The sequence below is a fragment of the Dipodomys merriami genome, unplaced genomic scaffold (assembly GCF_024711535.1).
Source record: "Dipodomys merriami isolate MVZ:Mamm:240054 unplaced genomic scaffold, mDipMer1.0.p SCAF_1, whole genome shotgun sequence".
Taxonomy (NCBI): domain Eukaryota; kingdom Metazoa; phylum Chordata; class Mammalia; order Rodentia; family Heteromyidae; genus Dipodomys; species Dipodomys merriami.
Window position 1 is genome coordinate 24,616,402 of NW_027202270.1, and position 15,823 is coordinate 24,632,224.

The 15,823-nt window shown below is 35.3% G+C and overlaps 1 protein-coding gene across 3 annotated transcripts in view; it reads right to left on the reverse strand.

The window, feature by feature from the left end:
* Map2 (microtubule associated protein 2) overlaps nt 1–15,823 on the reverse strand; it is a 266,088-nt gene that overhangs the window by 184,596 nt on the left and 65,669 nt on the right. For all 3 annotated transcript variants that reach the window (XM_070018343.1, XM_070018353.1, XM_070018116.1), the window contains exon 2: nt 14,003–14,052. The gene's annotated coding sequence lies outside the window, so the exon portion shown is untranslated. The remainder of the gene's footprint in view (nt 1–14,002; nt 14,053–15,823) is intronic.

Below are 15,823 nucleotides of genomic sequence, written 5' to 3' on the forward strand. Positions count from 1 at the left end.
ACCAGTACAACTATGTTTGTTGCAGCATTGTTTATCATGGCTAAGTAAGATATGGAGTCAACCCAGTTGTCCCTCAGTGGATGAACTGAGCAAGAAAATATGGTACATATACTCAATGGAATTCTATGCTTCCTTTAGAAAGAATGACTCGTAAAGAAATGGAAAGACTTGGAAAAAAATATCTTAAGAGAAATAAGCCAGATTCAAAGAAACACAGGCTACATGGTTTCCGTCATTTGTAAAAATTAGAATAAATAAATAAGTAAATAAATAAATAAATCAACAAGTAAATCCAATGGATTGTAAAAGACAAATAATTACACTTAGCCATGATTAAATTGCATTATGTTTTAATGTCTTCAAGTGACTGTCCTAAAAAGTGCATGCAGGCAGTTTGGAGGTTGTTTCTACCTGGAGCTGAGTAAGCATGCCTGCTACAGCACATGAAGTGTTCCAAAAAGCATCTGCTAAATGAAATAAGAAATTCCCTCAGTCATTTTACACAGCCTGGAGGAAAGTAGGCCTACCAAGATGCATTGAAGATGCATTGAAATTTTGTTGACTTCACTGTCATTAACCAATGTGGACAGACAAACCAAGATCACTAAAAGGTATTGATTAACACATCCCAACATGCAACTTAGCACAGAGGTTTACTCTAAAGTTACTGTATGCATTGAGAGATGTTAAAAAGTAAATCCAATAATACACAATGAAATTTAAAACTACTAGTTGGCCATTATATTAAAAATTTTGAGCAAAAGGGAACAAAGTTAAAAAAATTAATACAAGAAACAAAACCACTTTGACAAGTCAGTCATCTCATATGAGAGGGAAAATAATTTGCCTTGCTAGAGAATTATCTTCAGCAATGATCTAAAGTTGTTTCTCTTTAGCATATACATTGGCAATCAGAAATTAGATGTCCATTCCCACATCAAGAACATAAACCAGAAAAAGAATATGCATTAGAATGATTGAATCTTGTGATCGTCTTTTCTCCTTGTACAAACAACTGCAATTGTGTAGGTGAAAAAGGCTCCTGCCTTCATTATTAGTCATTATTGAATGTTTTCTACACACACACACACACACACACACACACACACACACACACACACACACACACACACACACACACACACACACACACACACACGTATTTTAAATAGTTCCAAATACATTTTAAGAGGTAACTCCAAGTAAAAGGCCTGGAAGAAAGAATGCTATTATTAGAGCATATGGATTTTAGCTGTGGATATGGAAATGAATCATAGTTGTCTTATAAGGAAGCCTGTCTTTAGCAATCTGATCTATTCACCATCAGCAGATGCTCACTCTGGGTGCAACCTGAGTGATTACTCCGAGAAAGCTCATAATTGCAGTAATTAGGGTCACATGACCTTCAGCATATTCCTACTTTTTTTTCTTTTAAAAAAGGAAGGGAAGATGGCCAAGCATTAGCATGTGAATGAGCATTGTGATCTTAGTTGAGCAAAGTTTCTGCTAAACTGGAAATGTCCACTTACAAACACTGTTCAAAGAACAGTTTAAGTTCTTTTTAACTTTTCCTTTCTGTTCTCCATAAGGAGGTCTCCTTCCTTTTTAAAACCTTAGATGATCTGAGCCACACCCAACAATTTAGAAGTAATAGCAACTTTACTACTAGTTTTCAACTTAAAACATGTTTTTATTTGTTTTTATAGTACATTAAAATTATTCAGAGAAAAAAAATCACTAATTAATTAGAAAAAATTATTTGGCCCTTGAAAACAAAGCTGTAAACCACAATTTTAAAAGCTGCTTTTTTTGCTGGATGCTGGTGGCTCACACCTATAATCCTAGCTAATCAGGAGGCTGAGATGTGAGGATTGTGGTTCAAAACCAGCCCAGGCAGGAAAGTCCCCAGGAGACTTTTAGCTCCAATTAACCACTCAGATACTGGAAGTAGAACTGTGGCTCAAAGTGATAGAGTGTTAGCCTTGAGAAAAAAATGTTAGGGACAGCACCCAGGCCCTGAGTTCAAGCCCCACAATCAACAAAAAGAAAAAAGAAAAAGAAAAAGAAAGAAAAAAGCTGCTTTTGTTGGCCCATAAATTGACCAAAAGTATGATAAAGGGTAGGTACCCAGTCCTCCATTTCCATCTGTGCCCTTTGATATCTGAGTCATTCTCTCCTGCAATCACTTTGTAATCACCTCCAGAAAGACAGGATTTGTTACCTCTGGAGACAAAAGGCAAATTTCCCTTCAGACAGACAATGCGATCTTCTTACCATCATGTTGCAAAAAGCTAAGTGTCCCCATAAAGATCAGCCAAAAATTACAGACCACTGGCCAGGCAACAGTGAGAGACTTGTTACAGCTTCTCTCAAGTGATCAAGGGCTAACGGTTTTCAGAATAATGGCCAACCTATCTACCACACCTATGACTGGAGACTGTTCTAACTAAGCATACCTTTCTCCAGTCCCTTATCTATTTAAAGCAAAGGCTCAATTACTATCTCTCTGAGTCTGCCTTGTAATTAATCTTTTTTCTCTGTCCTTCACCACGTCTCTTCAATTGGTATAGGAGAGGGAGCAAGGGGCCAGACCTAATATGTGAAAGTCTTAGAGTTTGGATCTGGGGTCAAAAAACCTGTTTTTCCCCCCAATGTAGATAGAGATTTAAGTTCTTTTCTTGGAGAATTTCTCTGTCCTTTTCAAATATATATAAATCTTGACACAGTTAAAAATCTTGATCCTGTAAAAAGTGATCAAAAAGATGCTTTAGCTGGAATCTTTTGTTTGGGAATTTCCCTGTCTTTTTCAAATACACGTAAAATCTTGGTACAATTAAAATCTTGACACTGTAAAAGGTAATCAAAAAAGATGCTTTAGCTGGGCTCTTCTGAGTTGCTAGGATTACAGGCATGAGTCACTGTGCCAAGAAATGCATACTTTTTTTTGTCACTCTTTGCTCCCAATTTTCCCTATTTAACCTGAAACCCAAGTCTGTGCATCTGAAGGTGTGTTAATGTGTTGTCTTCCCATTACTACCATGTAATACATCTCCTTTCTTTGCCCTTTACCATTGTCTCTGTATTTGGCATATGGGAGCGAGTGGCCAGACCTGATATGGGACTCTTGAACATTGGGTCTGTGGTCTAAAAATCTTGTTTCAACACTAGTAAGTTTGTTCTAATTGAGGAATGTTTCTTTAACGACCCAGGAGTCATTTTTTCAAGATGCAAACATGAGGGAAGAGTGGGATATCACTTATGATATTTACATCAAAATGAAAAAATACATATTAAAAATAAAAATGGTGTGTGCTACATGAGCTCATGAAATAAGATGTCTGAGCACACTTTTGTGCAAGGGAAAATGGCTATAATTCATCTAAAGAGAAGCTGTTACCTGAGAAAACTTTCTAAAATCAAAATCATATCAAATTACAATCAAAACGCTTTTTGTGTCATCTATTGATATTTGTTCATGTACACTGTGGTGAAAAAACATATATTACTTCAAAAGTTTTTCTGCATCTTGCTGCTAAATGGAGTGAACTGACTTTTACCTCACCTTCATATTTATACAAAAGTGAATACATTTCTTATTTTGTAAACACAAGTTAAAACAACTTTTTCCTACAAGGTCTCAATGATAATATATAAAAGTTTATAAAAATTGCCAATTACAAAACCATTAGATATTGAATAAATATTTACTTGGTCTATAGCAGAAGTTTTAGCTCTGGTGGAGGAGGGGAGATGTCTGATAGAGAGCAAGACAATTCTACCTCCTTTGGGATCTAAAGTTCAAATAGATTTATGGACATTCCAGTAGCAGAAAATGTTCCAAGGTAATTTTAGTAATTACTAACATGGAATGAAATGACTCTTTTATGTTGCAAAACATTTATATGGAGTAGAAGAAAATGTAATGAATTATATTCCATTGGCACATCTGGATTATCTAAACAATAACCCTGACTGAATGTGTAAGTACATTTTCTCTCTGCTCATTAACTTCATCTAGCCAACCTGCCTGATTGCATATGCCTCAAGCATATTGCTAATATGTAAAAGTCTGCTAATGTTGTAAAAGACTTATAGCTTAATTTCCAAATAGGTTACACAGGTAAAAACCCCAGGGACATGCTAAGTACAAAGCCTCACCCCAATAGTATTATATTCAGATGACATAAGTAGATCTCAGAGTCTCTAAGAGATTAAAGAAAATTAATACAAAACTGGAAAGGCTTTCCATCTATCAAGGTGTTTATCAAATTAAAACACTCCTCATATACGTATTCACTCATATTTCTAAACACTGACAAACCTTGAAAAAATTCACAATTAAAGGAGGGAGTTCATATAATCTTACTCTCACTAATGGTCTCAGGAATACAGCCCACAGCACCCCTTAAACACACTTGATTTCTTGTGTGTCTTCTTTGTTTTGGGGCTAGTATTTGCATTAGTATTAGTGACTGACTGGCTTAAGATTCCTTACATGCCTTCACAAATGTGTTTATTTGTCTGTTTTGTGTGTGGCAGCACTGGGGCTTGAACTCAGGGCCTGGGCACTGTGCCTTAGCTTTTTGGCCCAAGGCTGATGCTCTTACTACTTCAGCCACAGCTCCACTTTCAGTTGGTTTTGTTTGGTTTGGTTTGGTTTGGATTGGTTTTTGGTTTTTATTTTGGTGGTTAACTAGAAATGGGAATATCACAGACTTTCTTGATTGAACCGATTTTGAACTGTGATCCTCTGATCTGTTTCCTGAGTAGTTAGAATTACAGGCATGAGCACCTGACTCCACAATTTTTTTTTTTAATGTGCACTAGCACATCTTATACTTAGTCTTGGATGAAGTAGATCCATAGGACACAACACATGACAGCAAGTTTGGAAGAAAGACTGAACAGGGATTTCCATCTAATTTCAGGTTAAACATCCTTCAAATAAAAGATATGACGATCTTCCACTTATTTGTTATTCTGAAGATTTGACTTTAAGCCATCTCTGAATGACTCATAGATACATTTATAAGAAATAAATCCAGTGAGGAAAATCTTTCTTTCAACTTATTTTCTATAAATTTCTTTTGTAAATTATTATTTATTTTATTTTTGGCAATTCTTTTGTAAATTGTTCTTTTTTGTTTTATCTGTTCTATTTTTTTATTTAATATTTTATTTGCCTCCTTTTCCACACCAGCCTGGACCAAAATCTTCCTATTGCATGACTGCAATGAAAACTGTATGTCACTATCCTTTATTATAGTTGATATATCTCAAGAATTTTTTGCCCAGACTGATCTCAAACTGTGATGCTCCAAATAACCACCAAAAGCCAGAGTGGAGATGTGATTTAAGTTGTAGAGCTTGAGCCTTGAGCAAAAAATCCCAGGGACTGCACCCAGGGCCTGAGTTTAAACCCCAGGACACACACACACACACACACACACACACACACACACACACACACACACACACACACACACACACACACACACACACACACACACACACACACACACACACACACACACACACACACACACAAAATCAGCTGTGGTGTTCCTGAGAATGGCATTCCTCTTCTGAGATAAATGAAGGAAAAGAATAAAGATTAACTAGTTAAAAATTAAATCAGTAGGTTGGTTTCATAAGTAAAGAGTCTGTGTGAAAACACATCCAAGGGCTTGATTTTTATAGCTATTTGAGATTACAAATACTTAAGGAATAAAGAATCAGCTAAACTATAATTTTCCTCACACAGATAAATCCTTAGCTCCAACACTGTTCTTGAAGGTATTTCTCAGGGGGTAATGTTTCTATACATGTCTTCTGTGGCATCAACGAGCCTTCTTTTTCAGTATGTCAGACTGCCAAAATATAAGAGTGATTCTAGAAACATATTCTGAGGCTCTTCATTAGGTTATTTAAGGGCTGAGAAGTGATAGCAAATTTGCCTGTCACCCAACTCCCTCCCCATCCCCACTCTAAATCAGTAGCTAACTCTGGATTTTTTTTAACAAGAAAGGATTACTGAAAAATAAATTGGACATATTGGCAAGTACTTGTCATCTCAACACTCTGGAAACTGAAGCAGAAAGTTTATGAGTTCAAGGCTAGCCTGGGTTATATAGATAGTGAATTTGATGCCAATCTGAACTATATAAGTAGACCCTGTCTTACCAAAAAGAAAAAATTAGAAAACTACATATTAATAATGGTTCAGATTTCAAAAAGCTGTACAAGGAAAGCAAATTCTCCTAGGATGAACTAGTGTTTCCTCTTTGAAATTGGATTCTTGAGGCTTTGCTCTTTCTTTGAATAGTAATAAATAAATAACTTATCCAATTTATAAGTCTTAGAGTTGCTTGTGCCAATAATTAGAATCCTGAATATGGTTTTTCCATAAAATTAGTATTATGTTATGTAGAATAAAGGAGATTACCAAAGCAATCATCTTTCTCATATCTTATTTTTCTAAAATCCCTCAATTAAATCTATGAATGCTGTTTCAAATGTCTTTTGGATGATTATTATGTGAAGTTTTCCCTTTATTTTTGCTCAATTTTTCATCGCCAAGAGGAAGAATACATTAATTAATCTAACAAATACACATACCTATAAACATATATATGGGTCCCCTCTTTAACCTACAGATATTTAGTATAATTGTTCATTTTTAGGATCTTTGTAGCTTATTACATAGGCATTTCTAAAGTCCGCTTATACAAGACCCTATTAGAACAGGAAGAAGAAGAGTAAATACTTTGGCTCTTCATACAGATCCTACATTATATTAGAGGAGATCATAATCATAACAAGAGAGCAGAGCAGGAACAAATGCTATCGCAGTTGTTGTGAGGAGCAAGAAGCAAGTAGGAAGAAAATGAAGCCTCTTCTCAGGTTAGTGCTAGAAGGATGACTAAGAAGCTCACAAGCTGGGTAACATTGAATGAGGCTCAAGAGGCTAGGCTCAGTAATAGCACCAAATATGTCTGTGTATGTGTGTGAATAGATTTATATATATGTGCATACATTTTAATAAATATATTTACATTTTCATACTTATATATTTGGGTGTCAAGTGCCAGTACCAGGGCTTGAACTAGTTCTAGGTTTTCTCCTTTACCATTTTCACACAAGGCTGGCACTCTCCCACCTGAGCCACACTTCTACTTCTGGCTTTTTGCTGCTTAATTGGAGATAAGAGTCTTTTGGATTTAGATGTTTAGTTTGGCTTCAAACTGCAGTCTTCAGACCTCAGCCTTCTGAGATTCTAAGGCTAAGATTCCAAGCCTGAATCACCAGTGCTATATATTAAAGAAGTCTGATTACTTGGGTAGTATGGTTCTAGTTTGTTAAAAACATCTTTTCTACAAGACATAACATCACTCAGAAATAGTCCAGAGAAATAGTTATCAGATCAACTTCAAAATGGTATTATTCTATTTTCATATTTGGAAGTTTTTTCTTTTTTAAATTTTTTTTATTGTGAAAATACCATACAGTGGGGTTACCATTACATGAGCAAGGTAATGAGTACATTTCTTATCAAGCATTGTTGCCTCCTCCTTTGTTTCCCATGCCTTCCCATCCACCTTCCCTACCACCCCACGCCAAAGTTGTAAAGTTTGTTTTACAATATAATGTCTTATACATCTCATTGTTGCAATGGGTCCACCTGTATCCCTAGTTAAACAATTTTTTCCCTTTCCCTACTCAAATTATACCAATATCAAATACAGTGAAAACAGGGGTTATACCGTGGGGGAGGGACATACAAAGCAGCAAAGAAATCATCTTATAAATATGTTAGAAACATTAGCAAGAAAGAAAAACCATTTGATTTCTTATCTTCAGGTTCATTTCGCCTAACATCAACTTATCTGACCGTTTCTGCCCTTATGATCCAGCAATCCCACTAAGAAAACTCCAAGAATAGGCTATCTACCATCATTTTAAATCTGAATCCATAACACAGTAGACTTTCCCACAAATCAATCTCTAACCCTCATATAATTTCCCACCATTTTTCTTCCTCCTACTGTCATCTCCATGTTTTGCTTTGTTTTTAACTAATGACTCAACCCACTATGCTTCTACATTAGCATAAAATAGGCAAACCATCATAAGGCAATTTTGTACCAAGATGAATGTACCATTATTCCTATTACTGTAATTCTCAATCCTACAAGTACAAATATTCAATCGAGTGAGAGTCCCTCCAAAAAGTATTAAACCTTCTTGCTTTCACAGATACAAGAATATGTAATTTTAACTCCTCTGTACGGTATTTTCAAAATAAAAAAATAAAAGGAAACAAAAAGAATATTTATCTCAGATATATACTAGTTATTTCAAATAAGGGAAATCATAGGACCTATGTTTCTTTGGGCCTGGCTTACTTCACTTAATAGAATTTTTCCAAGTCTTTCCATTTCCTAACAAATGGGGCAATGTCATTCTTTCTGATAGAGGCATAGAATTCTATTGTGTATATATACACCACATTTTCTTGATCCATTCATCTACTGAGGGGCATCTGGGTTGGTTCCATATCTTAGCTATGGTAAATAATGCTGCAATAAACATAATTGTGCTGGTAGCTTTAGTATAGTCTTGTTTGTGATCATTCGGGTCAATGGAAGTTTTTATAGCAATAATTTAAAGATGATCATTTATTTATTTCTTGTATTAGGAGAAGCACCAAGTTTGCTACTCACACGAAAATGTGCAAGAAGTTCAACATTTTTTTAATTGATTGAAAGATTAAACTTTTCAAGCTCACAAGGATACATTGTTTCATTGAATCTACATTGAAGCATTAGTTAATGCAGTTCCAATTTTTACAGATAGTAAAACCAGAGAGCACTGCCAGCAGCCCACAATCTGCAAGCAGAGAGGGTGTAAGAGCTCTCCAATCAGCAGCACTCACTTGACAGGAGGGAGGCCTACATCCAGGCAGGAAAGGAAACAAAGGATGAGGCCAATCTGGAACAGGGGATCAAGATCAGCACTTTAATAAGCAGTTTTAGTATTATTATTGGTTCACTCATAGGAAATTATCTCTCTAGGAATTCTAAGTAACAAGAAAACAGAAACTCATGTCATTTCAAATACACTTGTTTCAACCATTATTACCAAGGAATGCTTGAATGTCAACCAGAGCAATGACAATGGCAGGCAAGGTTGTAGAGAACCTCCTGAGAAGCAGATTATTCTTTTTAGTTGTTGTTGGTTGTAGGATTTGAACTTGGGGCCTGGGCACTATCCATGAGTTCTTTTTGCACAAGGCTAGTGTTGTACCACTCTGAGCCACAGTGACATTTCCAGTTTTCTGATGGTTAATTGGAGATGAGTCTCCAACTTTCCTGCCTGCTGGCTTTGAACTGAAATCCTTAGATCTCAGTCTCCTGAGTAGCCAAGATTACAGGTGTGAGCTACCAGCTCTGGCCAGATTATTCTTTTTTTTTTTTTTTTTTTTTGTCTGTCGTGGGGCTTGAACTCTGGGCTTGGGTGCTGTCCCTGTGCTCTTCAACTCAAGGCGAGTGCTCTACCACTTGAGCCATAGCACTACTTTCTGGCCAGATTATTCTTTATCATTAGGTATCTGCCTGAGTGACATAGTCCCTTTTTGGGTAGGAATGGGGGTATGGGAGACAATTTTTCATAGAATATATATGTTAAATTCTGACTGTTTACACAAGCAAGAAGAAATATGGACAAAATACAAGAACTACTTATGTCTAATATGTTAGGTTCTGAGTCTTTACACAAGGAAGAAGAAATATAGGAACTAGTTATATAATCTTTTCCTTTTAATTGTTCATTTTGTAAAGTCATACTGAACTATAGTGGTTAGTCATTGAAAAAAAATCACTCTAAATATTTTTATTTATTTATTTATTTTATGCCAGTCCTGGGACTTGAACTCAGGGCCTAGGTGCTGTTCTTGAGCTTCTTTCACTCAAGGCTAGTGCTCTCCCACTTGAGCCACAGCTCTACTTCTGATTTCTTCTGAGTAGTTTATTGGAGATAAGAGTCTCACAGACTTTCCTGTTTGGAGTTGGCTTTGAATTGCAATCCTCAGATCTCAGCCTCCTGAGAAGCTAGGATTACAACTGTGAGCCATCATTGCTCAGCTTACTCTAAATATTTTAAACACTAATGACAAAATTTCAGAAGACACAAGTACTAGTGAACAAACTTTAAGATATTTCATGTGTTTCAGATTTGTAGAATAATGTTGATCCTAATAGTAGGAAACACTGAGTCAAGATTTGCACCTTACTTTACTTGTTGAGCAACATTTCACCTGTTAAGTCAGATAGACACTGAAAAAAGTAGTCACTCATTTTCCATTTGTCAGGTTTCGTAGCCTCCTTCTCAAGAAAGCCATAATAATGATTTCATTTGTTCTATAACCAATCCTACTACTGTCTAGAAAAAGAAAAAAGTGGTGAAACTGGGACTTAAAATCCAAGGCCTTGGGCTGGGAAGGTGGCTCAGTGGTAGAGCGCTTGCCTTGCATGCATGAGGCCCTGGGTTGTATTCCTCAGCACCACATAAGCAGGAAAAAAAAAAAAGCTGGAAGTGGCGCTGTGGCTCAAGTGGTAGAGCGCTAGCTTTGAGAGGAAGAGCTGAGGGAGTGCCCAGGCCCAGAGTTCAGACCCACAACCGGATTCCCCCCCAGCCCTGCCAAAAAAAGAAGTGAAAATCCAAGGCCTTTATATGCTAGGTATATAACTACTCTCGGAGTTCTGCCTTCAACTCCTACTTAATCTCTTCAGACTTCTTTTTTTTTTTTTTTGGTCGGTCATGGGGCTTGAACTCTGGGCCTGAGCACTGTCCCTCAGCTCTTCAGCTCAAGGCTAGGGCTCTACCACTTGAGCTACAGCGCAAAAAGCGCCACTTCTGGTTTTCTGGTGGTTTATTGGAGATAAGAGTTTCACAGATTTTCCTGCCCTGGCTAACTTTAAACCATGATCTTCAGATCTCAGCCTCTTGAGTAACTAGGATTACAGGCATGAGCCACTGGCACTTGGCTCTTCAGATTTCTTATACTGTATATACATGTATGAAATACCACAATGAAACCCTTTTGAACAATTCACATACATTAGAAAAAAATGAAAGACAGGAATATAAAAAGGTCACCTCTAGGATGAGCAGGGAAAGCAAATGGAGAGGGTATAAGAAGGCAAATATGGTCAAAAATGCTACATACATGGGTGAAAATCAAATGATGAAACTTGGAGTTGGTTTGGGAAATGGGGAGGAAGAATATAGGACAGTAACAAAGGAGTTGAGTCTGATCAAGGTACAGTGTGTGCATCTATAGCCATGTCAAAAATGAAATATATAATGTATACCTATATATAATATATAATGTATAACTAACTGATAAAAAAGGAAAACCACAATTAATATTATTAATAACATTGCCATCTATCATTATAATGGCAAAAAACATTTAGTTTATGATACTCAATGCTTCAACAGCATATGACAGAAAAATGTTCCAATGCCAGAGTGACAGTTGCCAATGAAATTAATATTAATTAGGAATTCTATTTAAAAAGAAAGTCATGCTATTTTGATGACTTTTAATGACTCATGACTATTCTTTTCTTAGTATCAGTTTCCTATTTTATATTAAATTATAAGAGAGAAACCATTATTTGCTTTTCAAATTGAGAAAACAATTAAAACCTAATTTGAATATTGGTATTGAAATAGTGAACTCAGACTATACAAGGTACCAGTGAAATACAAATTGGTAAAATATTCTAGGGTACACTTACAAAAACAACTTACAATGTTTGCCATCTCAAATAAATTCATTTTCTAGAACTATATAATTCTACAAAATGATGCCAAGTATAATGCCAGCAGTGAATCTAACGCTTTAGTAGAAAGATATTCAGGGCATCACTATTTATAATAGTAAAAGCTAGAAATTGTCACATCCCAACAATTGGTAAGTGGTGAAAATAATTATAAATTTATATGGTAAAATAGTAGTCATTTTAAAATTCATATTTTCAATTAACTGGGAGTTACAAAATAGCTTCACTTTATAAAAAACAAACATGGCTAGAGAATAATACAGCAACATGCAGGTTAAAAATAAATCATATATATATATATATTTATGTATATGTAAGTCTAAAAAATTTAGGCCAAGTGAACTTTCCTAGTTTCTGTACTTTACTCTAATTCCTTTCTTATAACAACTTTAGAAAATTTTAGTCTGTGTTCATGAATATTCTGTTTCATGGAATATAAAATATAATTCATTATTAACCATGAAGAAGGAAAAGAAAAATATTCCTATCTGTGGAATCATATAATTTTACATAGTTCAGTGTAAAAATGTACAATTTAGAATCAGTGAAATACTGAATGTCACTTCTAATTGTCTATTTTATATATTACTTACTATAGTTTGTTTTTATCCAAAAAAAATAGCTATTTTGCTCCTTTATTGTTAAAAGCAAAGCTTTCTTTATATAGGAAACTTTTTTTTCCTAACCCTAACAAAAAGAGTTGGCTCCAGTTGAGAACTTAAGGTTAATTATCTATTAATTATCTATCCATAATTATCTATCTCATTCTACCTCTCATTTTTGTCTGACAGGTAGATGGAACTGGGGATGGTAGAGGAAAATGAGCAGAAAAAGTCTAAAAGGTCTTAAAAGAAACTGCACAGTAAATACACACGAGGTTATATAGAATATACTAAGGAGTGAATAAAAAGAAAACCAGGCTTAGATGTTTCCAATAAATTGAACTCAACTATGTCGCATAAAAATATAGTTTATAATTAGACTTGTATAAAAACTTTACTTTTTTTCTTTATTAATTGGTCAATTAGAAATAGGCACAATTCCAGCCTGTTTTGTCTTAACTCCATACAGATCAAAAGATAGGAAAGCATAGTAACTACTTGAAAATAGAAATAATATTAGCATTTCATCTAAGTGTGTGTGGTGTGCAGGTGTATATGTACACGTGTGTGTGTGTGTGTGTGTGTGTGTGTGTGTGTGTGTGTGTGGTGTGTGTGTGGTATGATGTTGGTAAGAAGACCGGATGAGAATTGTGATCAGATTAGTATCTATTTACTATGTGGCCACTGTATGATAAACGATGCAGTTTGAAGAGCTCAGTATGAATTTTGAAGGAAAAATTCCTGGGTAATGTAAGCATGAAGGAAAAAAAACAAAACAAAACCAATGTTTTCCTCTGTATTCATCATGAATGGAAAGCCTATACAAAAAGTTTGGCAACACCTGGCAGTTTGCTCGCTTATGAGCAACAAAAGCTTCATTTATTGCAGGACCTATTTTTTAATTTTTATTTTTGAGTCTGAATGCATGTTCTTGAAAGAAAATAGAAGGGGTAAATGAAATCCCAGGCTCATTGATGTGAGGCTCTCTAAGGGTCTGTTATTTATCCAAAACACAGTTAAGCTAGCTTTGAGTCCCTGTAAAAGCTAACTAATGAGAAAACAGAACAAAAGAACAGTCTGCTAATTCACTGAAATTTGCGGTAAATAGTGTGTTTCAACTATACCTTCCTTAGGAAACACATTCTCCCTGGGCAACAAATTGTGGAATCAGAAGTGTTTTCCTACAAACTCACAAAGTAAACCATTCTTCAAAGTATTAGGCTTCCAAACAAGTCATTCTTTCAATGGTCTTGCTAATGGATTTAAATTGAATAGTTTTGTTTAATCAAAACTCAGCTAGTAAAAGGAAAGAAGTCAAACATTCAGTAAATGAAAAAAAAAAACTACAGTATAACAACTATTTAAATACACACTGTTCAGGGAATCCTATGTGCTACTCAGTAAACTTTGAAGTATATCCAATTTCTATTCAATGTCAGCTTTTTACTAGACTTTTCCAGAATATTCTGACCTAGCCCTAGCAAATCAACAACCCAAAACACCTTCAATTTTTCACCGTTCATTCATGATCAATAAAGATACAGAACTGACCTTAATTCCAGCCAGTAGTCACAAAATATGTTGGATTAGATCAGTAATATCTGAAAGAAAAAGAGAAAAACTGTAGGTAAATTAAACCAGTTGGACAATTCAGCCTTTCTTTTTACTAAGGGGAAAGTAAGGTCAGATATGAATTTCTCCTCATGAATTTCTCCATAAAATATATTGGCTAAATGACATCCATTTTCAACATAACAGCACAGTAGTCTGGAAATCATTCTCTAGATTTTATTTCAAAATATATAATTGCCAAAATTAGATCCTATTTTAACTTTCAACTGTTTTTACACATTTAAAGCATTTGCATGTTTATATTTTAAAGCACCCAATCAAAAAGTATTTAACACATTATACCACCATTTCACTTGAGAGGTGTTAACATGAATTAATTTGGAACCTGCCATAAACTGAATGTTCGCATACCTAGTACCCTGCCTAATTCATGTGCTAAATCCTAATTCCCAATGTTATGGTACTGAACATAAGACTTTGGGTGGTAATTAATATAGCCTAGAAATAGGGACTAGTTTTAACTAAAATTTAGGACATACAAAGTCTCCTTTATCCTTTCTGTCATATGAGGATAGCAAAATGGAAGTAGCAGACCTTGAACAGAAGTAAATTCCTATTTTTTTAATAAGTAACCCTCTGTCTATGGTAGACTAAGACTAAGACAGATCCTTACTCTGATTCAATGCCCATAGAGTCTATAGATTTGCTTTCCAGGCTCATTCATCAGTCTAAAGGCAGCAAACAATTAAGATAATTCCTCTGGCAATTGATCAATCCTCCCTTTGGTTTCTTAGGTCTGAGCCTTGCCATTAAAATATGGAACGGCACACTGACAGAGAAAGTAATAAAGAAGGTAAGTCAAGGACAAAAGCAAAAAAAAAAAAAAGTCTGTACCCAAAGTCAGTGTGTCCTTTGGACAGAGAGCAAAGAAAACAACCTCAGAATGACAGAATTTCTTGACTTACTTCAGGGCTCACGAATAGCAAAATCTTCAATGAAGTTAGTTTGTAGCAATATGGGTGAGAAATATTTCATTATTAGACTCTTTGATTAAGCTCTCAAGTTAAGTTAACCTAACATTGAACTAGTTGATAAAAAAATAAAGTGAAATAGAGATGGCTCATGTCTATAATACTAGCTACTTAGGAGGCTGAGATCTGAGGATCTTGGTTTGAAGCCAGCCTGGGCAAGAAAATGCATGAGACTGTTTCCTCCAAGAAAAGAAAAGAAAAAAAACACTGGAATTAGCAATGTGGCTGAAGTGATAGAGCTCTATCCTTGAGCAAAATAAAGCCCAAGGATAGTGCTCAGGCCCTTAATTCAAGCCCCAGGACCAGTACATATTTCTTTTAATTTAAAAATAAAATCCAGGGGCTAGGAAGGTGTCTCAGTGGTAGAGTGCTTGCCTTGCACATGAGGACCTGGTTTTGATTCCTCAGCACCACATAAGCAGAAAAATCCAAAAGTGGCGCTGTGACTCAAGTGATAGAGTGCTGATAGAGAGCTGAAGGACAGTGCCCAACCCCAGAGTTCAGGGGCTCCCCAACTGTCAATAAATAGATAAATAAATAAATAAATAAAATACAATAAAAAGATAGTCAACAACAATTATATATGAAATTCCTGATATTTAATCTTTAAGGGCAGGTGCTTGAGAAAAGTGAGCTTTCTCAAATAAGAATGAAATAGGTTGATATATCTGTTGAGATTAAAAAAACAAAAGCCAAGAAGAATATGGGACATTTATGGAGGGCCTTGAGGAGTAATACAGTTTTACAATTACCTCCATTCCAAACATGT